The sequence below is a fragment of the Pyxicephalus adspersus genome, chromosome W (assembly GCF_032062135.1).
Source record: "Pyxicephalus adspersus chromosome W, UCB_Pads_2.0, whole genome shotgun sequence".
Classification (NCBI taxonomy): Eukaryota; Metazoa; Chordata; class Amphibia; order Anura; family Pyxicephalidae; genus Pyxicephalus; species Pyxicephalus adspersus.
In genome coordinates this window covers 3,337,473-3,361,560 of record NC_092870.1, presented here as the reverse complement: position 1 = coordinate 3,361,560, position 24,088 = coordinate 3,337,473, and the positions used below count along the sequence as shown (strand labels likewise).

Here is a 24,088-nt window from a genome sequence, read left to right as displayed (position 1 = left end):
GGCGTTTATTAAAGCAAAGAAGTGGAATATTCTTGAATGGCCAAGTCAGTCACCTGATCTGAACCTAATTGAGCATGCATTTCACTTGTTGAAGACTAAACTTCGGCCAGAAAGGCCCACAAACAGCAACTGAAAGCCGCTGCAGTAAAGGTCTGGCAGAGCTTTAAAACAGAGGAAACCCAGCATCTGGTGCTGTTCATGAGTTCAAGACTACAGGCTGTCATTGCCAGCAATGGGTTTTCAACCAAGTATTAGAAATGAACATTTTTTTTTCAGCTTTTTAATTTGTCCAATTACTTTTGAGCCCCTGAAATTAAGTGATTGTGTTAAAAAAAGGCTTTAGTTCCTCACATTTTTATGCAATCTTTTTGTTTACCACTGATTTAAAGCTGGGAGTCTTCAGTTTAACTGCATCTGAGTTGATTCATTTAAAATTATTTGTGGTAATGTACAGAACCAAAATTAGAAAAAAAGTTGTCTTTGTCCATATATTTATGGACCTAACTGTAAATTTGTTAAATATTGGACATATTTTGGGGAGTTATGCCTAAGAATTTTAGGCCTACAATGTAAAATAAAATTCCATGCAAAAAAAAATGTAACGCTTTTTGCATAAAAATACGGACAGAATTAGAACGCCAGGGGGGTTAAAAACTGCTAGGTCTGAAAAAGCCCAGCACTTACTGCCCATGACCAATCCCAGGTGCCCAGCACTTACCAATAGTCACTCAGGAACAAGAAATGGCTCAGTTTTTTGCTGTGAATGTGAACTAAACCTAACTTGTTACACCACAATAATTACACTACTACAAGGGATTACACTCTTAAACACAAGGAAGTTGGGTCACAGTACAAAGCACAGGATAGTTGGGGCATAATATGAAAAGATGGAAAAATAGGACATATTAAGGGCACAGGCATTGGGGGTAGAGAGAGAAGAGAAGAGAGAGAACCAAACAAGATGAGGATACAGGAGTCTGGATTCATCTGCTATGCATTATTCCATACTAATTGTTGTCCTATAGAAACTCCTAAATCCCTATTTAGATATTTTTTGCCTTTCATGTTTTGCATTCACTGCCACCAGTGGTGCCGGTAATAATTCTGTACTGTAATTATACTGTAATTATACTTCTGTATAATTCATACTGTAGGTACGGCTTTAGCGTAGATTTAAATCCAAACTGAATGACATTAACCTTGCTAGGGTATCATAAACATTAACAAATGAGATTCTGTTTTCACGATTTTTCCTGATGGTGACAACATCAGATCATGCCTGCATAATGTTCATAGTGTTTAAATGGCTATTTCTAGTCTCCATGGCAGAGGGTAACAAGAAAGGAGAAACATTAGAGGTTAGGGAGTATTGCCAGCCTATACCAGGAAGTGTCCATACGAGGACCTAATGGCAGGATGACCAGGCATTGTTTTAATAAAAAACTGGAGATTTACAAAGGCTGTCAGTGTTCTCCCCAGAAATTTTTTTCAGCCAGGTGGGGGGAAGCTGCTGTACCTGGGTGGTAAAAAAAGTGGGCGGGGTAAGACACAGCAAATTTAGTGTTCCCAGTTATTTATGCCACAGGTATTCAGTAACCTCTATTATGGTGTCCGTATTCTACCTTCAGCAGTAGTTCCTAGCGAGGAAAGTGAAGGTAAACTTAGCAAATGCAACCTTACTGCCAATGTGATTTCAGCCTAACTTCAGATGTCTTAGATAACACAAAACTTTTGTGAAAAGAAAAAATGAGATTGAGCACTTTTTTTTTACAATATGGGAAAGCCATATTGGATAATACATCCCTGATGTCGGGCATGCGCAAGAGGAGCAGCCTAAAGCCACCTGGGATATGACACAAATACCCCAGGAGGCTGCGGATTTACCCAGCAGTCTTTACCACCATGGCAGTAAAGACAGAAAGGGGAGAGGTCCGCCCCAAAAAATGAAAAAAAAAACCAAAACATTTTACATTTTTCTATTATAAAAAAAGAATAATGTCACCCTTTATATAATCTTAAAATGTAGTGATGCTTTAAGGGCATCATGCATGTGATAGCAGATGAGGGCAAGATAGTCAGTCTCCCCCCTTATCACTGCCCATAAAATGTATCCACCCGCAGTGTGATAGCTGTATGTGTGTCAAATCTGCTTGTCATATTCTGCAACCTAACAACTCACTGTGATCAATTTTTCAGATCTCCTAATCTCAAAAAATTATTTAAAGAATTTCAAGATATGGGGGATCACAAGTTTAAATACTTGTGGAAATTGAAACATCTGTTTCAGAAGAAAGGGTACCTAGGAGCCCAAAAATGAAAATGCAAATTGCTATGTACAATGCTCCTTGCTATGTAAGTGGCCCCGGGACTCTTAGGCGCACTTGCTTTTGAAACAGCAACCCTAATGTTGTATTTTCACAGCTAGGGTGTTGTGGTTGCTACTATCCATGAGTGTTTACTGTGCATCCTGAAAATTTCAAGTCATTATGACATACAGTTTAGAAGATATGAAGGTTTGTACACAAGACAGTTGTAGGACCTCAGAATTTGACATGCAGTTACACATACAGCTATTTTGCACAGCTAGAGAATGGGGGAGGGACAGCCTGTGTCCAGATCTCATCATAGCTGTGCTGTTCTCCCTCCACCCGGCTCTTAGCAGCTGGTATCCTCTAAATGGATGACAGCCGAGGCGGTTCAAAGGATTAGAGCTGCGGATAAGAGCCGTGTGGAGGGGGCACGGCAGCTGGCCAGCCCGTCCACCAAAAGGGGGCTAGGGAGAACTATGGCTGTATAAAGATATTTTGCCCACTACTGCGAGTGGAGGACCAGTGTTAAGAGTGAGGACTGGAGTGCCCTGACCTCTGGATGAAGGAACCCCATGGAAGGGATGGAGGACCATTGTTAGCAGGAGGATTGGGGAGCCTTGACCTCTTGAGTGGGGAACCATTGTTAGAGGGAGGACTGGAGTTCCCTAACCTCTGAATGGAGGAACCCCATGGAATGGATGGAGGAGTATTGTTAGCGGCAGGAATGGAGTGTCCTGACCTCTGGATGGAGGAACCCCATGGAAGGGATGGAGGACCATTCTTAGCGGGAGGACTGGAGTGCCCTGACCCCTGGGGTGGAACCCCATGGGGGGTCAGCTTCTAAGATTAGAAGACGTCTAATATTGCAGATCCACCATCTGTAAGCGGCAGGATCAAATTCTAACATTGAAAGGACTGAATTTATTCTCGTTAGTGACGTTGGGTTTTATTCCCCAGAACAATACCTGGAAGTTCTTCTGATTAGAATAGCTAGAAGTTCCTAAAAACCCATTTTTGAGTGACATTTAAATCCTCCAAGTTTGAGGCGTCACAAGTGACAACCATAGCGGAAGATGATCAATAAAGGACACAGATAGGAAAATCCCATAATGATAAGTGCTATTGTGCATTTGTTGTCACACGTGTATTACACCTATTAACACATTTTGCACATTCTGATTTTCCTGATCTGTGGTTAATTTAATTATTTACAGGACTTGGAGAGATGTTTGAAGAATTTGAGATGTCAAAATCACTGAGCGTGTATCAAAATTGCTGCTGAGCACTAACCATACGCACTGCAATTTAGTTTATATCAAAGAAGCAGTTTTAGAGTGCTCGGCCCTAAGCTCTAAATTATTCTGCACATTTCCGTGGTGCGGTATAAAAGCTCAAAGGCACTGCATGGCCATCATCTGACTTACAAAAAAGGGACACTGGCAATTTGGGTATGACATAACATCCATAACATAAGTGATAAAAAAAAGGAAATGAGCACTTACAGTTCATTTCTTGGTGGCAATTGCACCCTCATACATTGAGCTCACTGTTTGGCTTGTGAAACAAGTGGACTTTTAATCAAGTGGAGTTAGAAAAAACAGTTTGAAAACAAAAGGAGTCAAACCCTTATAGTAACCACAAACTGTAAGTAAACGTTTATAACTCCTTGTACTCAAAAATTGTTACTGGGACGATGAGTGGTAGCAAGGTGGAAAGTTTGGTTCAGTGCACAGTCTGCCACATGTATGCTCAAATGGAGCAACGGCTCCTAGGTGAATACCACTGTGACAGATGTGTGCAAGTCACCTTTCTGGTATCTCGCATTGGAGAGCTGGAGAAGCGCATTGCAACACTGAAATCACTGGATCACCTTGAGAGGGGTCTCCTGTTCACTGAGCAGGCAGTTAATGGCTTAGATGTGGAGGGTGGAGAGGTTAATCAGGATGACCATGTAGGGAGTTGGGTTAATGTAACAAGAGGGAGTGGTAGGGGCACCCAGAAAAGGAAGGCCAGCCCTGGGTTTGAGCACTCCAACATGTTTGCAAAGTTATGTGAAGATGTGCAGGTGGCAGACCCAGTGGTGGCAACTCTAGATGTTACTGCTAGCCCTAACAAAAGGGGGTCTGCTGTGCTAGGGGAAAGATTTAGGGGAATGGTGGAGGGATATTTAAACTAGGACAGAGGGGGGTGGGACAGTCAAATAAGGTGGCAGAAAGGTTAGTCAGGAGTCAGACACTAGTGGAGGGTGGATTTGGGATAGTTGGGGGGAGGATTATGGATAATTGAAAACATTGGATTGTGCAGTACTAGTTGTACTGAAAAACAAAATGATTTGGCAAACAAGGATGGTACAAGCGATGAGGTTGAGGCATTATGGGTGGAGTTGAATGTGGGGTTGAATAACACACAATTAATCATTAGAGTCTGCTATAGGCCCCCCAGTGCTAAGGAAGAAACAGAAAATCAACTACTAGCACAGATAGAAAAAGCAGCAAAAAGTGGAAGTGTTTTATTCATGGGAGATTTCAACTACCCTGACATTGACTGGAGTAATGGCACTACAGGAACAGCAAAAGGGAGGAAATGTGTGAATTTAGTACAAGATAATTTTATGGTACAGTTTATAGAAGCCCCAACTAGAAATGATACTCTGCTGGACCTAGTTCTTTCTAACAATGCAGAGCTTATAACAAATGTGCAAATCAAATAGAATCTGGGTAGCAGTGACCATAATATGATTTTATTTAATCTAAGCTGTAAACAGGAAACAAAAACAGGAAAGATAAAAACATTTATTTTAACCTCCCTAGAGGTAACCCCGAGTGTGACTCGGGGTAGAAAAAAGTTGCTAAAAGTGGTAACCCCGAGTCACACTTCGGGTATGTAAACCTATGGGAAGGTTAGTAAATAAAGCGCTTACCTGATCCGCGATCTCGGTCTTCTTCCTTCTTCCTGCTTCTGCATCCGATGAGTCACCGGGGAGTTCCCGGTGACGTAGGTGCGTGTGTATGTTGCATTCAATACAGCATAAAATAACTGTATTGAATGCAATACATTGGATTTTTATGTGTAAAAGCAGTACATTGTTTTCAAGAACATTTATTTTACAGTATATATAATAGTATGAGTATACCGTGTTTCAACGTATTCAATTTATTGTTTTTACATACTTTACATACATACTCATACTATTATATTACACTGTAAGATAAATTTTCATGAAAAACAACGTAACGCTTTTAGACATATAAAACCGGAAAGAAATGAACCGCTAGGGAGGTTAAGAGAGCAAATTTTCCATTATTAAGGGCAGCTCTCTGTGATTTGGACTGGGAGACAATATTGTCCTCAAAGAACACAGAACAGAAATGGGAATGTTTCAAGTCTGTTTTACAAAAGCAAACTGAAAAATGTATTCCAATGGGTAATATGTTTAAGAGGCTAAAATTAAAACCTATGTGGCTTACAGCTGATGTTAAAAAAGCCATAAGGAACAAGAAAAGGCCATTCCAAAAATATAAAAATGAAGGATCACCTTGATCATTTCAAACCTATAAAGAATATAACAAAAGATGTAAAAAGTAGATAAAATGTGCAAAACTTCAAAATGAAAGACTGTTTGCAAAGGAAAGTAAGGCAAACCCCCTCAAAAATTTCAAATATATTATTAGCAAAAAGTTCAGATATGAGCATGTAGGCCTCTTAAAGGATGTCGCTAGGTTGGTAACTGGGGATAAAGACAAGGCAGATTTACTAAACACTTTTTTAGCTCTGTGTACACGAAGGAAAATGGCAGAGCTCAAGTCCAAATTCATAATAGTGTCTTATAGGGTTTTATATCTGGGATATGTTTATTTCCCTAGTGGCTGAACTTGATGGACTTATGTCTTTTTTCAACCTAACCTACTATGTACAACACACTATGTAACATTGGTGATCAATGGAGAAGGGCTCCCTTACATTGGAGGTCAATGGATAATGACCCTCCTACAATTGGGAACAGCGCAGAATTGCCTTATATATTGGTAAAGAGTAGAGAATGATTATCTTACATTGATGGGAGGTAGAGAATGGTTCTCTCATAAATATGATCAGTGGTGAAGGGCCCTATTACATTTGAGATGAACAGAGAAGGGACCACTTACATTGGTGATCATTGAAGAAGAGCCTCCTTACATTGGTGGTCAGTACAGTTCTCCCTTATTCTGTCAAATTGGTGCCCTTCCTATATTGGTTAACAATGGAGAAGCCCCCCCCCCCTGCATTGGTGATCAATAAAGTTCTCCCTTAAACTGTGGGGAAGGGCTCGCTTTATTTGGTGATTTATAGAGAAGGGCCCTCATTACACCATGTAATCAAATATCCAACAAATTCATTCAGATGTGATGGTTTTGGTGCCCACAAACATCGGGTGTAGGACTGATGGGGGCAGTAAGCACAAAGGACTGTGACAATAGAAGGGACTTGACATGAGATATTACCACACACCAATATGGTCTTTGTCCCAATATTTGATAGCAAATGTCAATTGAATCAAAGAATTGTCCTCAGCCTTCACAGGGGCCTAATATTGAGAAGGTTTCTCAAACGTCTTTCCAAAGTCTGAGAGATTGCCAACTGGACACCCACCGGGGGCTTGGCACATTTACAAAGCAACCACAATTTGGGATTTCGTAGTGTAACCTCCTGTAGTGAACAATAGCTGGATCTCTTGGACATTTCTACTAATGTCACCCGTCCTGACCCAGAATGCTCAGCACCCACCTCCCACCATCGCAGGCCATTAAACCCAAGGCCTCTGTACCTTCCATATATTACAAACCCCTAACACAGGCAAGACTCCAGGCTGAACACTTTTTTTACCTGTAGATTGGTGGCATTCAAACTAATTACTGGCAGGTGTCTCCTTCACCAAAGTCAGAGATATACAATACCATCATGCCCACTGAAGTGTCATACAATCTCCAAACTGAGATTGCTGCTGCACATTGCACTGGTGTGGTCCACTGTTGTCACCAGCAGGAAGCCCACCCCGAGAAAAGCAATGGCACTTGCAGCAATGTATGTAGTCAGAAAGTTGCTGTAAAGTTGCTGCTGAAGATCAGTGGCACTGAGAAATAACAAAAGATGATTAAAACAGATATTGTTATAAAAAAAAATACAAAGCAGTTTGATACATTATAATTTATCAGAAGTGCAAGGGTCAAGCCAAAGTGAGCAGAACATTGTCAACCATTCAAACAGGAAACAACTGTATTAAAAGCAAAACCAGCTTGGCATGGACGGCACCTTAGTAAAACCAACGTTGTCACCAGTACACAAAAAAACAAGACAAAAGTTACACCAGGAGTTGGAGCTAAACATTAAAGTGGGATCAAGCCAGACATGGTTCAGTGGACTTGGCTACCAATTTGCAGACATAATCACAACCACCACAACAGGGGATCACAGAGTGAATTGAGTTGTCTTTATCCATTCAGGACATGGTAATGACCCCCCACTGATTGGTGGTTCTCAGTCACCCCTCCTACACATCAACAGTACAGCCAAGGGTACAAATTTGGTACTGGTGCAGCTTAAACAGCATCTAAAAGGGGAGGCAACGGAATGCAAAGAAAGTGGCAAAATACCCAACAGGAGGGTTCACAAACATACCATAACATAATTGCAAGTCGCCAACCATGTCTGATGTGCTCAACTTTACAAATGAACAGCAAATCCAGATTACTAATAACCACAATTTTCATTATTTTACTTGCACTTTGTTGTTTTCTACTGACTGCACAGTCTAAGAGGAACAATAGACAGTCCACACAATTGAGGACTCTGTAATAGACCCGACCAGACATTCAATACCGGTCTGTGTCCTGAGGGGTGTGACTGTTAATCATCTCAGCCAGTACAGAGCACTTCAGTGTAAAGGCCAGAAGCATCACTGTACTGAGAGAAAACACTGTTGATAGCAAGTAAAGAATGATAAATTATCATAACATTTGGAAGTAGAGGATTATAAAAAGATAACAAATATGATAGAGTTTAATTTTACGTTAAGAGAATGCCTTGTGATACCCAGATTTGAAATGACAAAAAAAAAAAAAACAACATAAAAAAATTAAATTCCTCTAGTAATATGTTGCCTGAGGATTTGTTAAGTGGGACATATAAAAGGGTTAAGTGAAGTCTTTATCCAGAAAGGTGCTGATATTTTATAATTTTACAGCTTTGCATGTAATTGTCTTGAAATCATAATTACTTCTCAGTTTATATTATTAGCCCAACACTGATGGAGCTTTGGGAAATGTATTAGTTAGTGGCAACAAGCCAAAAATAAATTCCAATGACAGACCAATAGGTTGGTTTAGATCAGTAGTGCCCAACTTTTTTCATCTGGGGGCTGCTGTTGACATTGGGTTAAAACTTGTGTGCCACAATACAAACAAACATTAAAGATGTACGTTTAAAACTAGAATAGTTTTAATTTAAAATGAAATTAAATTTTGTAGTTATTGTAACGTACATGCACCAAATAACAGAGATAACAAATCAAGAATCTCTGCAATGAATACATCCAGAGAAATGCGCAGGGTCCCCTGTGTACCCTAAAAGTTTCACATTTCTTTGATAAGCAGTGAAGGAGATATGCAGATTTATACATAGGGATAATGACAGAAGCCTGAAAACAGCTCTCATGCTGCTGCTGGGATTATCTCACAGTACAAGGTGGGCAAGAAGCAGCTCCCTCTCGTGGATAGAGAAACATAGAAGATGCATGAAGCCTTCCAAGGAAAATGGAAAATGTCATAGTGGACAACTCCATATTAATGGCCATGGGGGATGGGGGATGGATTCCATATTAATGGCAATAGGGGGGAACGGGACTCCATATTAATAGTCATGGTTTTAAAATGGAAGATCCAACAAAAACCTAAAAGAGTGATGTTGAGATGTCCAGGATTGTTGGAACACGCAGTGAAATTGCAATCTATACAGTGACACTTTGGTGGATATATGATGACCTTCTGGTGCTCCAGTTGGTTGGAAGGGCCTGAAATCTTTACAACTAGAACTCGCTGGTGATATAAGAGGCAGAAGACACAGCTGTGGTTTATCTCACACATATCACGATTCCCCTCCCCCTCCTGTTTAAAAGGACATCGGACTTTTTATGTAGTTCAGTAACCCTACAGCTAAAGACATTTCATTAGCAAAGGTTACAAAATTCTGAGGAGGAAAACAACAAAATGAAGCTGAACTCCACAAGTAACTAAATGCAGTTTATACACTTTAGGGAGCACATGAACAATGTGTAAAAATAAATTTATTACTGTATTTGGAGAAAAAAAAAAAAAACTTTTGTAGTGTTATAGTATCTCGGAAAATATGGTACCTGTGCTATAAATCTTATAAAGATGAATATCTTGCTGCTCAACCGCCCCAATTTATTGATAAGCAGCTGCAGTAGAGTAATGGAGGCCATGATTCTGGGCAAGGATCTCGGGAGCCAACATCTCACTGTAGTCCTACTGAGATTCATGGAGATAGGAGATATGTACACACTGTAGGTCAGTGAGCTGGGAGAGGCCTGTATGAACAATGATTGTGACCATGGGACACCGATACCTAATATATACAAAAATATATAAACATATTTACATTTTCAACAAGCAAGCTGAATATACCTGAAACACGCACCAATTCTGGCCTTCAGCACCAATCTCACTGACACCATATACTAAACTGAGGACTCCCATCCAAATGATGGGGTTCAGGTGGCCCCAGTGAAGGGTCCTGGTAATTCTCCATCATACAAAGACATTGTAGACAATTGTGCTCTTCCAGTCCTGTGGCTGCGGTTTGATGAAGACCCTTTTCTTTTCCTCCATGACTGAGCTCCTGTGTACAAAGCCAGCTCCCAATGGGGTCAAAAACACCCTCAAAAATCTTGTGGAGGAGGAGTGGGGGATAGTATAAAGTAATAACTCAATATTAATGGCCATTGTGGGGGAGTGAGGTAAATCCATAATAATGGACACGGGGGGGAAATTCCATATTAATGGCCATGTTTAAAAAGGGATGTTTAGTCCCACTTTAACATGCGCAATTTAGGTAGGGTGTGATTGCAGAAAGAACAGGCAATGTCTTTTCTGCAATAACTAATCTTACTCGCCTGATCACTGCCCAGCTGTCAAACTTTGCTGAGCATGTGCAGAATTGGTTCCCAGGAAAACCCTTCTTCCCTTGCATATGCCGTGAATGATCCAACACACCTGCACAGTAGTCACATCATCCCTGCTTGGCCAATAAAAATGGCTAAAGATACGCAAGTGTCATTTAATTTTAAAGAATTAAATTATCACAAATAACACGTCAACACGTATTTTATATTGTATTGGGTCTCTTTAGATGAACATGAATCAAATCACAAACAACAATCACACAGATATTTCCCCTTCATATTTTACCACCATACGTGAATCCACAACCATGGATTACATCACTGGAAACAAGTGTGTGAAAACCAGCCCCATACCAAAAAGCATTTGATTATTCTCAAACGAATAGTTATCTTGGGAAGATAAGCTTGGATCTCCATATCATAAAACTTTGTGTGGGATATTTACCAATAGCAATGCTGTGTCTCTCATGAGGATAAAGGTAAGTATACAGTTAGGTCCATAAATATTTGCATATTTACATTGTAGGCCTATAATTCTTAGGCATAACTCCCCAAAATATGTCCAATATTCAATAAATTTACAGTTAGGTCCATAAATATTTGGACAGAGACAACTTTTTTCTAATTTTGGTTCTGTACATTACCACAATTAATTTTAAATGAAACAACTCAGATGCAGTTGATCTGCAGACTTTCAGCTTTATTTAGGTGGGTTGAACAAAAAGATTGCATAAAAATGTGAGGAACTAAAGCAATTTTTTAACACAATCACTTCATTTCAGGGGCTCAAAAGTAATTGGACAAATTAAAAAGCTGAAAATAAGGTTAATAAATGTTCCTTTCTAATACTTGGTTGAAAACCCTTTGCTGGCAATGACAGCCTGTAGTCTTGAACTCATGGACATTACCATTCTGGGTTTCCTCCTTTTTAAAGCCAGGCGTTTACTGCAGCAAATTTCAGTTGCTGTTTGTTTGTGGGCCTTTCTGGCCGAAGTTTAGTCTTCAACAAGTGAAATGCATGCTCAATTGCATTCAGATCAGGTGACTGACTTTTCCATTCAAGAATATTCCACTTCTTTGCTTTAATAAACTCCTGGGTTGCTTTGGCTGTATGTTTTGTGTCATTGTCCATCTGTATTATGAAACGCCTCCCAATCAATTTGACTGCATTTAGCTGGATTTGAGCAGACAGTATGTCTCTGAACACCTCAGAATTAATTGGCTGCTTCTGTCCCGTTTCACATCATGGATAAACACTAGTGTCCCAGAGCCACTGGTAGCCATGCTTTACAGATGATGTGGTATGCTTTGGATCATGAGCTGTTCCACGCCTTCTCCATACTTTTCTTGCCATCATTCTGGTAAAGGTTGATCTTGTTTTCATCTGTCCAAATAAAGTTTTTCCAGAACTGTGCTGGCTTTTTTAGATGTTTTTTTTAGCAAAGTCCAATCTACCCTTTCTATTCTTGAGGCTTGTGAGTGGCTTGCACCTTGCAGTGCACCCTCTGTATTTACTTTCACGCAGTCCTCTCTTTATGGTAGACTTGGATATCGATATGCCTACCTCCTGGACAGTGTTGTTCACTTGGTTGGCTGTTGTGAAGGGGGTTTCTCTTCACCATGGAAATGATTCTGCGATCATCCACCAATGTTGTCTTCCGTGGACGACCAGATCTTTTGGCGTTGCTGAGTTCACCAGTGCTTTGTTTCTTTCTCATGATGTACCAAACTGTAGATTTTGCCACTCCTAATATTGAAGCAATTTCTCGGATGGGTTTTTTTCTGTTTTTGCAGCTTAAGGATGGCTTGTTTCACCTGCACGAAGAAAAGAGTTGTCTATCCTTCAATGTAAAGTAAAAATGTTGAGTTTGGGTACACTTTAAACGGGAAGTAAATCAGCCAGAGTGGTCGCAAGAACAGGTGTGGGATCAGTTGTAGCCGCAGTGTAGGGGAGAAAAAAAAAAAAAAAACATTTTAACATTACATAAAAGAGTTGTCTATCCTTCAATGTAAAGTAAAAATGTTGAGTTTGGGTACACTTTAAACGGGAAGTAAATCAGCCAGAGTGGTCGCAAGAACAGATCTAGGTGCAAATAATCCGGTAATCCAAAATTCACTAAGCAACAATTGGATTAGTTATAACAAGTATGAGTGACATCCATGCAGGGTAACAGTCTAAGACTAAGGACAAGAGTTCAACCCCAAGCAGAGTCAATTGGAATTTGGATCACAGATCTGTGCTTTAAGTGGAGATGTGAACTCCATGGTGCTCCAGATTTGTGGGTGACCTTTGTATATATCGGATTGTCCATGCACTTTCTCCCCAATGCTAAGAGGTGATTGCCCCCACACACTTAAAACATTATAAGTAATAAAATGAATGCTGAAATAAAAGGGCCCAGCACTAAAAAGTAACCATTGCTCTGGACCTCAACTCATTACAATTTCCCACTAATGTTGTCACCCTACAACAGGGACTGTGTTTCTTGCATGATCCCCCACCCGGCACCATCTCTAACACTGGCTATCCATAGATGAGTTGGAGGGCTGCCACTGTTACCCACAACTGCTGATGAGTCGAAGACCTTTATCAAGCCTCCCAACCTACCTACGTCTAGGTAAGTGCTTTGGAAAGTACTGAAGCCAGAAGACCAAACACAACATCCAGGGGACCAACAGCAGCTCCAATATTTCCAATGTGAAGTTTTCCTTTGGACTGTAATCAGATCATCTTCCATTTATAACTTTTTGGAATCTATCTCTGCCTTCATTTGGTCCTCATTCCTACTCTTTCTCCACTCACTGCACAAAATTCTAAGTTGCATATAAAACAGATTACAGAGCTACTTCTTCCTGACCAAAATATGATAAGTAGCAGAAAGTTAAGAATATCACTGCATGTGATCACTTTGTCACAGCTCTTGTAGTAACCACATTTCAGAAGAGCACAAAAGCAATTCCAGCAACCCAGGAAAGGGTTCCAGTCACCATACAACATTTACAACAGAGCTATGAGAAGGGGTGTCTCAAATTCCCTAAACCATGCTACATTTTCATGACCACACAAGTCACAGTCCTCTCTACCAGGTTGTATGATGTTTTTTATGCAAGGTGCTCCTCACCCTCCGCACACCAATTGTCATTACATGACAATACAGGAACCACACAATCGTTAGCCGAGATTTAAAGCTGTAAGTGATGGGTGACCTCTGGCTGTCAAATAACCCATAAATTAGTCCTCTTGGTATAGGGGCTAACCGGCGCAACCTGCCAGCACTGTTTGCAAAAGGGAAGCTGAAGACAGGAGAAATTGTTGCCTGGCAGAAAGGAAAGATGATGTCCCTGAGATGGCGTGACAAGAAAGATGTGTGCCTGATGAGTACTGTTCATGATGCCTCCACTGTTCTGGTACACACAAAACATGGGAAAGAAGTGATGAAGCCACAGGTGGTGATTGATTACAACACCATGGGAGGTGTCGACAGAGCTGACCAAGCCATGACATTCTACCCAGCGATGAGGAAACGATGGCAATGGAGCAATGGAAGTACTACAAGAAGATTTTCAGGCATCTAGTTGAGCAGTGCCTATGGAATGCCTACGTTCTGTACAAAAAAAAATAGTCAGAGGCCTGTGAATCGTTCAGACTTCATTTTGCAAGTTTCCGAATCCATAGTCAAGAACCACCAAGCCCCATCAGTGGATATGAATAGACCTGGACGTCGTGCTTCCACCGTTGTCAAGCCAGAACGCCTGACCAGTTGTCACTTCACTGAATACATCCCACCAACCCAGAAAAAGGCTGCACCTACACGGATGTGCGTGGTTTGCTGCTCAAAGACCGATGACAGAGGAAGGAAGAAACGCAAAGAAACCAGGTTCTACTGTCCTGACTGTGATGTTGGACTGTGCAGTATCCTGCTTCAAAATCTACCACACCTGGGATGTCTACTAAAAATTTAAATATTTTTTTTTCTAAAATCTGCATTTAACTTATATTAATATTTATCAATAATATTGCACCCTTGTTTGGAAAATTTCAGTGAGAAATTTTTGATAAAATATTTTTTTTTTGATAAATTACACTGTTGTGGTTCATTATTTCATTATTTTTTATAATTATGATTTATAATTATGGATTATAATTTATAATTATAATATAATAAATAAATATAATTAATATACCCGGGAGTTAATCCTAAGAATTACAGGCCCACAATATAAATAGAAATTTCTATGCAAAAAAAATAGGATCACTTTTTGCATCAAAAAACTGACAGAATTAGAACGCTAAGGGGGTTAAAAAGGGCTCATCCTTATCCTTACTGCATACGGTCAATGTTTTTGTATGCCACACTTTACATTGGGATTTTTCCTAAATTATCAGATGCCTGTATGTAATCACTGCACCCATGTCAGTATTCTCCATTTTATGCAACAGCATTTGAATTTATCCACTTACAAATCTCTGTATCCCTGAGCACCTGTCATCCTGAAACCCTGCCTCCACATATTGTATCTCTACCTACCTGAGGCATACATTCTTTTATTACAAGCGAAAGTATCTGCTCACATCAGCTGGAACTCTCTCTCCTTTTTACTAATTGTGTCCTGATTGAGAGCCATACATTAGGAGATTTGCTCTAACACAACACAGTGGTCAGTATTTTACTAGCTTGTTTTACCTCAGTGGGTAAAACCCCAGTGCCCCAGTGGGAGTGGCCACGCTACCAGGTTCAGCACCGCTTAAGCAGCAATGCCTGGTTTAGAACCTCCTGACTTCTCACTAGAAGACTCATCTTCTAACTTCCCCCCTCTACTTGGAAAAGACAGGGACCCTCCACATCCTCCAAGCCCTCCACAAACCTCCATGGACTCCTCAGAAACATGGGACAGAGACGCATACCTAAGATCACTACCTACTAAAGCGGACTTTGAATCATACCTCCTACGCATCCAAAACTCTTTCCGCTCTAAACTAGCCATTCTCAAATCTGACCTGGGTTCTAGAATAGAGGAGGTGGAACGAACAACCCAGGATCATCGTACTCATGTACAAAACCTCACCCACACCCTCATTGAATATTCTGTTTTGCTTCAACAACTACTGTACCAGCAAGATACGAATCCGAGGGCTCCCAGAATCGGTTGAGCCCAAAGACTTCCATTCAGCTGCAACTTCTTTGTTCAATGAGCTGCTTCAAAAGCCGAGGGACAATGTAATAGAAATAGATTGCATGCACCGCACCCTCGGCCCAAAAAACCAAGACCTTGATAGACCCAGAGATGTGCTCTGCCGAGTTCACTCCTACCGCACTAAAGAACTCATCATGCAAGAAACCAGATCACAGGAAAAATTTACCTTTAATAACCGCTCCTTAATGTTCTTGACTGACCTCTCTCGCAATACTCTAGCGCTCTGCCGGGCGTTGAAGCCACTGTCACTTATGCTGAAAGATAATGATATCAAGTACAGATGGGGCTTCCCGTTCCAACTTTATGCACACAGAGGGAGCAAGTCAGCCACTTTCCGTCAACTGGGAGACTTAGCAACTTTCCTGACAACATTTCAACTACCCCAAGTTAACTTTCCAGATTGGCCCACACTTCCTACACCTTTGGTTCCTCCGGCAGCTTCTGATCGGTTACAAAGAATGATAGACGGTTTCTGACGGTGAGGTATTTCTATAGTTATCTCCATATTTAGTGGCTTTTTTTTTTTGAAATTTCAGTTGTTTTGTTTCTATTTTAGGTAAACAAACTGTTTTATAGGACCTGACTTATGTGTGTATTCTGCCCTGTACAGCTAGCACTAGCTTTCTCACCCAATGCTTACATTTACATATAACACAGGCCGGGCTTACAAGTAGCTTTCTTACAGGTAACCCATTTTCGTAGTGATAACGTCCCGAGCATAAGAAACAAGAGGTACCCTATTGTGAATCATAGCTGGTCTGACTCGTCTAAGTCTAAAGGCGTTAGCATTTTGTTAGCCTCCTCTGTTACGTGGCATCTCAAAGACCAACTGAGTTCTCAAGATGGAAGGTCCCTATTCGTTAAAGGCCTTTTAAAAGGTTCTAAAGTTACATTGGCTTCTATATAGCTTCCTAACACCGGACAGGCCTCATATCTGAACAAGACTCTCGAGAGCCTAGAGAGGTTTCAAGAGGGTATCTTGATCCTAGGCGGAGATTTTAATTTTACACCAGATTGGACCCTTGACACTTACCGCGGCGGTCATACCCACCCTCCACCTCGGGGCAACAGTCAAATGCTGAAGGCTCTATATCAACATAGGCTCCTTGATGTGTGGCGGATTCCCCAAGACAGAGATTACACATTCTTTTCCGCCCCTCATAGTTCTTATTCGAGGATTGATCATTTTTGGCTCCTACAATCTGAGTTACACAGGATACTGTCCTGTTCCATTAGCTCAGTAACTTTATCGGATCATGCACCGGTGTTCATGTCCTTGGAGATCTCTTATACATGCCCCAAATCCTGGAACTGGAGCCTAAATGAATCCCTCCTTCAAGACGAAGCTGTTCTGGCAGCTTGCCTACTGATAATACAGTAGGCAAAGAACTCAGGGTTCTCCGTGAGAAATTTTCAATGCTAAGTTTGCACTTACTAAATGCAGGAAATTGTTCTAGCTACGGCAACAAAAGTGGGCGTCACTAGCCAATGCTCTTCGTGTCCAAAAAACCTGATCGTTTATCCCGTTTCTCACGGACAACTGTGGAAGTAAAATCTACCACACCAAAGACATAGCGGAATCCTTTCGCCAATACTACTCGACACTATATAACATTTCAGGACCATCTTCCCTCTCCAGGAAAGGGGATAGGGTGCAAGCGATCCAGAAATATCTTTTAGAGTCCAAACTGCCTTCCCTCTCGGCTTCTAAGAGGAAGATGCTAGAGGAGCCTATTTCAGCAGAGGAACTTAGAATGGCCATAAGAGACACCCCCACCGGTAAAACTCCCGGGCCGGATAGCCTACCTCTTGCTTAATACAAAACTTTTCAGGACACCTTAGCGGCTCATTTCCTCACCGCATATAACCATCTCACTGAGGTCAGTTCTCTCTGGACTCCCTACGGGCCACCATCACTGTGATACCTAAAGAAGGCAAAGACCCCTCCTCATGCGCAAGTTATCGCCCTATTTCCCTCCTTAACCAGGACCTCAAACTCAAAATTCTCGCCTCTAGACTGATTAAAGTGATGCACAACCTTATACACTTCGACCAAGTTGGTTTCATGCCTGGTAGGGAGGCCAGAGATAACACAACCAGAGTACTGAACTGGATGTATCATGCTACATCCAAAAACATACCTCTCATGTTGTTGTCCACAGATGCTGAAAAAGCATTCGACATGGTTGACTGGCTTTACATGGATAGTACCCTTCTACACATAGGTCTTGGCCCACGTATGCTTTCTTGGATACAGGCCATTTACTCCAAACCCACAGTTAGAGTTAGAGTAAATGGATTACTTTCAGACACACTGTCAATCTCTAACTGCACAAGACTACTTTTCCGCTATATTTGGAGAAATAAAGCCCCAAAACTCTGCAGATCCCTGCTTATGAAAACCAAATCAGAAGGAGGTCTTGCGATTCCAAACCTGTTTAATTACATAATCACATAAATTTAGCGGCCCACTTGACACATGTATTGGACTGGTGTCGAAATGGGGGTTCTAAACAACGGATCTCGCTGGAACAAACTTTTTGCCCAACTCCTGTACACCTTCTCCCATGGTTGCCGACATCGACTTTTCCAGAGCCTAAATCTCACTCCACGTTGGGATACACATGGGAATTGGCTGTACGGAACTTTCACACACTACACCTCTTGCCCTCTTCATCACCTCAGTCTCCTATACTGGGCAATCCGTCCTTTCCTCCTGGAATGGAGGATGGGAGGTTCAGAGAATTGCCTTTCTCCGGAGTATGTAGGGCTCTACATTTTATCAGATCAGGCCGATGGATTGGTCCAGATGAATTGAAAGAGGATTCTGGAGAGTTCCAACTGGACTTTTGAAAAACTTTGCAAATTTCCCATTTAATATCTACCCTCCGACCGGCCCTACTTTACTGTAGACCTCTTACACCCTTTGAGCAATTGTGCATAGGGGAAGGAGGCGTCAGACATGCTTTATCTGCTGTCTACAAGCTCCTACAGACCTCACTCTCTGATCGTATGCCTAGATTTCTCAGGTCCTGGGAGATAGATCTGGACCTATCGCTCTGCTTGGAACAAAAAAAACGTATCTTATATTGGACTCATAAGGTGTCAATTGCTAGAAAATATCAGGAAATTTGCTACAAGGTAGTCTCACGATGGTACCGTACTCCGGAGAAGTTACATCTTATTTTTCCTGATGTATCAGACTACTGCTGGAGGTGTCAAACAGGGAAAGGTTCGCTCCTCCATGTTTTCTGGAGTTCCCCCCTCCCGAGACCTTTCTGGGTCACTGTCCGGTCCATAGCTCAAGAAATGTCAGACCAGGAAATCCCATATGACCTGGCCTTTTTTCTCTTACAGCATAAGAAGGCATATAAAACTTCAGTTGTCAGACCCCCGCCCCATTTCCCCCTTTAACTGATTTATTCCCCTCCCCAAGTTTAGTCTTGGACTTTCATGATAGGATTATAATAATTGGTTTGGCGTATTCTAATGACTGATGCAAAGTGCTAATGCTAATCCAAAGCACATTTATGCTATTTTTATATTGTTGTATATGTTTTCATGTTCCCCTTACCTTTATTTTCTGTACCCCCACTCCCAAAATTTTTAAATAAAGAATGTTTTAAAAAAACTTTTAATTTTAGATTTTTTAATGGTGTTAACAATGGAGGTCCCCAGAGAGGCTTGGTCATACCTACATTGAAAAATAATACTCTATCCAGATTATCTAAGAACATATACAGCATACGGCCAGGTTTGTGTGTGTGTATGTGGACCATCACATCTATATGAGCATGCTGGACATCACAAATCAAATATAGCTAATAATTTGGAGATGGATGTCCATATGATTTTGAATTGTGTGTGTAGGAATTTGCCCCTATTGGTGAGGTCAGGTACTAATGTTGGATGGGAAGACCTGGCTTACCATTCCAATTCATCCCATAGGTGTTCAGTAGGGTTGAGGTCAGGGCTCTGTGCAGGATAGAGTTCCTCCACACTGAACTGGTGACCCCATGTCTTTATGCAGATGGCTTTATACTCCGGGACAGAGTCACTGGGGAACAGAAAAGGGTCTTCACCAAACTGTGACCACAAGGCTGGAAGAGCACAATTGTTTGCAATGTCTCTGTATGATGGAGGATTAACAGGACCCTTCACTGGGGACAACTACGTAGTTTCTGCCATATGGGTGGAGGAATGATAACGTGTCAACAACATATTGGCCACATTTGGGGTTCATAACCCTGTAAGATATAGAAGCTCATTGTCCACTTTAAAAAAATCCTGATGCACTTAGTGGCAATAAAACATTTTCTTGAGGTTTTAAAACATGAACAAATCCTCCATCAAACACCAGACATATGGAAAGCTAACAGACAGACCACATGATAGTCCAGTCCACACTCGGACATATCCATGTGAAAGACTTACAGGGGTAAATAAGAGAAATCACTGTATCAGAAAGCTGTCTAATTGGTTAAAAGTTAAAAGATACAACAGCGGTGGCTTTTTGTACGATGAAACCCACCCACTGGTAATAAGAGAAGCAGCACAAACAATGATTCCTGTCCAGTGTACTTGCCGAACACCTGAAGCTTTGGTTGAGATGCGAATATCAGCTGCTGCCAGGATCCTGGACAGCAAACAATGGCCCATATGGCTCTAAAGGCTGAATGGGTTTGTATGAAACTGTGTATTGGCCACAAAATGCAGTAAGACCTGGACACCGATTCACTGAAATAGCCTGAGACACTGAAATCACACAAATATTACAAGGTTCCCTTTATCAAAATAAGCTCAATTTTTGGGGGTAGATAGGATGAAGGGGACTTCATTCTAAACCCAACTTCAGCCATATTATTTCTTTTTGTTTTCAGGGAAGGATGACAATTGCAGTCTAGGTCTCTACATGCTCGGTCTTATGGACCTGCAGCCTCAGTGTCACCCTCATCACCTAGGCATGGTCAGCGGCTCCTTGGGGATGGAATACCGTCCCATACCCAATACACCATTTGTTATTTATAGGAGCATGTGTTGAAGTAAGTAAATCTGACACGCGTACACCAGAGGGCACACATAGTCCGGTGTCAGCCCCCTACATTACTGGCTACACTTCTCTCTCCATAGCTGAAATTCTCCATAGATGGACTTTGAAGAGATTTCTGATATCCTGTTGCATCTTAAGGACAGGAAGTGGTAGTAAATATCCTGAGCAGCGACAAAACCTAAAATACGCTTTAACCCTTTGCTACTCTATATTTTTTTTTTAAATGGCCTGATGTGATCTTTAACCACTCAATTCCCACAGACATTTCCCTTCCCGGTGAGGTCCCAGTGGTCTACCAGGTGGTCTGGCACTGCCTGCTGTTCTGTTGTACCAGCTATAACTTCAGATTTTGGCTTCCGACCAGCTGATCACCAGAAGAGAAAAATAAGAAATCTACTGAAAATCCCAACACACCACAAAGCCGGAAAAGAGGAGCAGCTGCCAACCACCTGAAGGCCTTCACAGCCTTGGAATTCCAATCAAAAGCAGAAATTATGGATTTTTGGCTCTTTTAGAACATTGGAAATTGTTACACAATAATTGTATTGTTTTATTAAATTCGCTCAATGCAGAATCAAATCACCACAGCATCTCTACACGTTGTGTGTTTTTTTTTACTGTAATTTGTGCTTTGATTGTTTTAATAATCATACAACATGATGAGGAGACATCAAAGAGTACAGTGCCGGCACCTGGAAGAGCCGGACGAGATTGGTGGCCACCAATGTGTCTACAGGCTGTACGTTGGAAAGGATTGGAACCGTTTATAAAACAAAATTTTACTGGTTAGATTTCAAAGGTCCGGTGGTGCTTAAATCTAAAACAAGCTTATACCGTGATAAAAAAAAAAATATATATATTTATATAGAGTGAGTACACCATGTGATGCCAGTTTGGGTTCCAAAACTGTGGCAAACAATTTAATTATTAGCATGGCTGCCAACAAGAATACTGCAGATAGTGACCCACAGATGTCAGTGAGATGACTGTGGTGACGTGTCCCATGTCCCAATAGCTGTATATTAGGTGACTTCCTGTGCCTAGGCACTCCTGTTCTGTACCCTCATAGCTGTATATCAGGTGACTTCCTGTGCATAGGCACTCCTGTTCTGTACCCTCATAGCTGTATATCAGGTGACTTCCTGTGCATAGGCACTCTTGTTCTGTATCCACATACTGTAGGTGTATCCACAGAGGTGTATATGGGAAGACTTACTGTGCCCTGGCACCCCTGTCCTTTCAGGACATTTGGTGGTGTTACTGCTGTATTGCGCACTGTTCTTATTGCTAGAGGGGAAGCTGTACTTGAGAACCTGCAGTGTAAGGATCTCCCTGCTTCTGGTTCATCCATTCTGTAATAGGAGTTTCCTCCTCCTCCATCATTACCACACTAGTAATCAGAAAACATCAGAGGACCCCTACAAAGATAGCCACCTCCACACAGACAGTGCAGGACAGCCAAACGTATGCATGCAATCTCTTCTGCACATAGCAGCTTTACGGCACCTCCACATCTATATTCACGAAATGGAGCCGATCAGAGGCCTCTATGTCAAGGATGGATTGCGATAGGTTACTAAAGGTAATTATGGGAGGGAGTTAGAAATATCAACCAGTGATTGGATACATTGTGTACATGGCGAGTGTCATGTGACACCACCAGGACTGTTTTACTGCCCCCAGAGGTCACATCATCCCACCATCTCCATGTCAGGGATTGATTCATACAGACTGATACACGGACATGTTCTCCTTACTACCAAGGGCCAGGCCCAGAGTCACACAAACCTTGTAAAACATTCTGTATGACAGGGGTCACTCCAATAGAATGACATCAACACACCAAACTAACCAACAATGCTCATAAGATCTACAACAATTAATTGCAGAGTGAGTGAGAAAGATTCACGCAATAACATCTGTGTGACAGAGAGAACACATGTGACAACATTGTACACACAATGTACCTATCATCTGTGGAGCACCCCAATATCAGATGACACATGGAGGGCCTGGCCCTTGAGGGGTATTGGAAAATGGAGGATGACCAAGTCTGTAGGCAAATGTGTATGTATGTGGTGTGAATGTACATGTGTAGAATATGGAGGAGTGTGGTGTGTATGGCGTGTACATGTATGCGAGCTGTGTGATGAGTTATGGGGTGGTGGAGGAGGGAGCTGGAACATATCAGGAAAACACACAGGACACCATACATGGGAACACACGGATGGGAAGTTATAGAAAGAGAACACACACAGTGGACAAATGTACACACAGATACATGGATACACACCAACAGTATGACACATGTAGAACACACAGTACACGGATGTTCACACACAGAAAAACACTGATAAGGTGACACACAGTATACAAATGAAACACACGTCCACATATGTCCGGTCCGGTTGTGCCCAGGCCGATTTTCCTCTCTCTCTTCATATCTCCATCATAGGGGTGTCAGGGGAGATGTTCTCAGCCGTGGTATCTCTGGTAATGTCATCCCATCCTCTGGGTGGTATCCTCCTCATCCTCCATACACTGTCTGGTGGTCCAGGCAGGGATGGAGGATGAGGACAATCCAGGATGAAGCCGATACCCCCGTCCCTCCCAAAATACATAAAGTGTATCAGAGATCTCACCCAGGTGCGTTTCGGCCTCTCTGGCTCTGCTAGTTCCCCGCCGCCCGCAGCAGCAGCATCAGTCCCGGGAGCGTGCACAGAATTACATGGGCCAAACCCCGGCGCACTACGCCTGCGCCCAACAACAGAGAAGAAGGGGTGTTCTATGAAATAATTCTATCTCCTATGAGATAATCCTACTTTAGGAATGCGTACTACCAGCTCATTGGGCGTGTACAATGACGTCACAATCAGCTGTGTCTGCGCACATCCAGGTGTCCTAACAAAAAAAACTACCCGTGAAAAATAACTGCCAGGGGGCTAGTACCAGTGGGTGTGTACAATGACCTAATCTTCAGGATAGTTTCACTTTCACTTTGCGTATAAATGCAGCATGTCATCCACTGCAGCCTTACATCTCTCCCAGTACAAACCCCAATATCTCCTGATCAGTATGTCCTACCGACCTGAAATGTTCAGGGTACATAGGGGCCCCTTATAGCTAGCAGTACAAAATTTCATCTCCACACCTTTAATAAATTACAAAATATGGGGGTCATAATTATACAAAGTAGTAAAAATTGAACATCAGGGTTGCTGTTTAAAAAGTTAGTGTGTCTAGAAGCCCAAAATAAACAAAAAAATTAGGGACCCCCGGGGCCACTTACATAGCAAGGAGGTGCGACCCCCAAATTTATACAGACCTGTCACAAAACTAGAAAATGCTCATAATACA

The 24,088-nt window shown here is 41.7% G+C and overlaps 1 protein-coding gene across 2 annotated transcripts in view; it reads right to left on the bottom strand.

The window, feature by feature from the left end:
- Positions 1-23,508, bottom strand: part of LOC140342917 (neuroligin-3-like) — an 89,937-nt gene extending 66,429 nt beyond the window's left edge. The window contains exon 1 of one of the 2 annotated variants that reach the window (XM_072429298.1): positions 23,374-23,508. The gene's annotated coding sequence lies outside the window, so the exon portion shown is untranslated. The remainder of the gene's footprint in view (positions 1-23,373) is intronic. The other variant, XM_072429299.1, reaches the window with a different exon arrangement.
- Between the last annotated feature and the right edge of the window lie 580 nt (positions 23,509-24,088).